At 38.2% G+C, this 3,507-nt stretch overlaps 1 non-coding gene across 1 annotated transcript; it reads right to left on the bottom strand.

The window, feature by feature from the left end:
* Window positions 1-1,562: 1,562 nt before the first annotated feature.
* On the bottom strand, window positions 1,563-1,635 carry Trnal-caa (transfer RNA leucine (anticodon CAA)). The gene has a single exon. It is a non-coding gene; the product is annotated as a tRNA-Leu (tRNA).
* Between the last annotated feature and the right edge of the window lie 1,872 nt (window positions 1,636-3,507).

The following is a 3,507-nucleotide window of genomic DNA, read 5'->3' as shown; positions in this document are numbered from 1 at the left end:
TGCCTCAGCCTCACGAGGCACTGGAATTACAGGTATGAACCACAGTGCTCGGCTTGACTGTGTGTATTTTTATACCCATATTCATGTGTCTGTATGGTTAGAATGTTTCACTGTATATCATAAATTTAAGAGTATATACATATTTGTGACTGTTCATAAAATGGCAAAGCTCTGGGCTAGGGTATATAGTTCATTGTTAGAATGCTTGCCTAGCATGCACAGACCTTGAGATTGATTCCTAGCACCACAAACCAAACCAAAACAAAACAAACAAAAAGGTAAAGTTTTTCTTTTTTTTTTAGCTATGACAGGTTCCATTTCTATATCTGCTCTGTCTCTCTCTTCCTCTGTTTTCCCTCTCTCCCTTTCCCCCACTCAACCCCATACTGGAGAGTGAATCTAGGGATGCTTTACCACTGGCTACATCCCTGTCTTTTTATTTTATTTTATTCTTTTATTTTAAGACTAGGTCTCTCTAGTAGCACAAACTGGCCTCAAACATAGAATTCTCCTGTCCCAGACTCCTGAGTAACTGAAATTATAGGCATGTACCACTGTGCCTGGCTATTTTCTTATTTGTAATAGTAACAGCTACTAAAAATTTTTGGCTACTTGTGCACTTAAGCACTTATTTGTGTTTTGTGCTCTTGGAGGTATTAATTCATTTTATCCACACAACCTTATGAAACAGCTAATAGTATTAAATATGAAGACTTCTATAGCTAGAGTAATAAAGCATAACTAGGTCACAGTGCTAGGTAGTGTGATTTTTCAAGCCTGTGTCCAGGATACAAATGTGGACTCCTTATCTCACAAGATTTTGAGAATTAAATAAGATGGCAAATATGAGGAACATTGTTAAGTGGAAACTGCTAGGTGAATGCTAGGTAGCATTTTTCCCAGGTTCTATTGCCTAAGCCCTTTGGACCCTTAGTCACCACCTGTGAATGCTTGTTCATTGTATGCTGCAGGTCTGTATACTAGTTTCTCCTGGGAATATTTCCAAGCTTACCATGTGCTTCTCCAATTGTGGAACTCTTACCTGGGCCAGTTTTCTCTCTAGATAAGTAAGTTCAATGCACAACTGTCTTGCTGATACCTTTCTGAAAAGGAAGCTTGAATATGGTCATGTTGCATTCAGATTTGTAATGAACAAAGAACACTCCTTCCTGTTGAAGGTTCCAAGGAATGGCTATTTGTGTGACCATATATGGTCCTGTATGTAGATGCATGTGAGTATATCTGTATTTTATTAGTGAATATGAGTATTGGCATCATGTGAGAGCTGGAATAACTCTGAGAACTCATTCTATATTATATTATTTTTGTACTAGAGGTTATACCAGGGGTGCTTAATCACTGAGCCACATTGCCAGCCCTTTAAACATTTTTTTTTCTAATTTTGATATAGGGCCCCAAAAGTTGATGAGGCTGGCCTCAGACTTGTAATACTCCTGCCTCAGCTTTCCTAGCCACTGGGATTACAGGCATGTGCCACTGTGCCTGACTAGACCACATTTTTTATATTTCTATATTTGTGCATTTGTGTGTGTGTGTGTGTGGGGGGGTACTCGGGATTGAACCCAGGGCCTTGTGCATTTGAGGCAAGCACTCTACCAACTGAGCTATATCCCCAGACCTCATTTGTGCATTTTTTTAGATTGTAAAATTTTGATGACTCTCAAAAAATAAGAACTATGTCATTTAGCTATATATATTCCATTATTATTTTTTTATTTATTTAAATTTCTATTTATTTAAATTTTGAGTCAGGATATTTCTAAGTTGCTGAGTCTGGACTCAGATTTATGATCTTCCTGTCTCAATCTCCTGAGTTGCTGCGATTATGGGCATACACCATCACACTTGGCTATTGTATTATTATTATTATTATTATTATTATTATTATTATTAGTTTTGGTACCAGGGATTGACCTCGGGCACTTGACAACTGAGTCACATCCCCAACTCTATTTTGTGTTTTATTTAGACAGTGTCTCACTGAGTTGCTTAGGTCCTCACTTTTGCTGAAGCTGGTTTTGAACTCGTGATCCTCCTGCCTCAACCTGCTGAGCTGCTGGGATTACAGGTGTGCACCACTGCACCTGGCTATTGTATTATTTTATAGATGGGAAACTTAGCTTCATTAAGGTGAAAAAACTTGCCTAAACTCACTCTTTAAACCAGTGGCAGAACTTGGACTAGAGCCAACTAGAGCCAACATTAGCAATAGTTGTTATGGCCCACTTACTGGGCCTTCATCACCACATCTGGCAATAAATACACAGAGATCTCTATGACATGACATCCACTCTCAAAGAGTTTGTAGGCCAATCTAGGAGATGAAGATATTTATCAGGCAGCTCAGAAATGTAATGATACAAAGTCTGGTTTAATTCAGTTGAGTGCTATACAGAGTAAGTAGCTTTTCAAAGGGCAGTGATATGGAGAAGCTGGAGATGACCTTCTGGAATAGTTGGAAAATAAGTTAGCTCTTGAAGTAGAAATACAGAAATTATGGTTTGTGGGAGACGTAAGGAAAAATTAACAGACTGTATCCAGGATTGAGAAGGTACAGAAAGAAACTAGTAGTGACTATCTTCCACGTTCCAAACTGATTTCACCAGAGGCCTTTCATGTAAGTTTTCTGATTTGTTTCTCCAAGGTGATATTATTATACCAACTTCACAGATGAGAAAATAGTTTCAAAGTTGTAAAATAATACCCAAGGCTAGAAAAACAATCAGTGCAAGAGCCAGATTTTAGAAAGAGGAACCCTCAAACAGATCCTCCCTTACATTAAGGGCTTTCCTCTTCCTCCTCCTCCTCCTCCTCCTTCTTTTTTTTTTTTTTTTTTTTTGGTACTGGGAATTGAACTCAGGGGCACTTTACCACTGAGCTACATTCCTGGCACTTTTTACTTTTTATTTTGAGAAAAGGTCTTGCTAAGTTGTTTATGGCCTTGGGACGTTGCTGAGGCTGGCCTTGAACTTGCAATCCTCATATCTCAGCTTCCTGAGTTGCTGGGATTACAGGTGTGTGCTACGGTGTCTCGTTCATCAAGGACTTTCTGAAAAATGTAATTTGGAGACTATGGAGTAACACTTGTATGATTGCTGTGTATGGAGAGACCTGAGAGTTTGTAAGGAAGTCTGTTTTTTTTTTTTTTTTTTTTTAATCAGGGTAAATAAATGGGCCTAGCTGGGGTACATTTCTGGGACTTTCCTATCCATATATAAATCAGTGCATAGCTTTTAATTTCTTATGGTGTGTGTGTTGTGTTGGGGATTTAATTTCTATTTAATAGTCACTATTTCTGGGCTGGGCAGGTAGCTCACTCTCATGTATAAGGTCCTAAGTTCCGTTCCCAGAGCCAGAAAGAAAAAAGTCCCTTTTTCATGTGCTTGTGTTGAAGATTTAGTGAAATAATTTTTATAATCCACTGAACATGGTATTTTGTATGTGGCAATCTTGCAATGAATGGTAACTATCATCATAATCATTATT

This window comes from Marmota flaviventris, chromosome X, assembly GCF_047511675.1.
Source record: "Marmota flaviventris isolate mMarFla1 chromosome X, mMarFla1.hap1, whole genome shotgun sequence".
NCBI classification, from domain to species: Eukaryota; Metazoa; Chordata; class Mammalia; order Rodentia; family Sciuridae; genus Marmota; species Marmota flaviventris.
The sequence above is the reverse complement of the archived record's forward strand: the minus strand, read 5'-3'. Positions and strand labels throughout refer to the sequence as shown.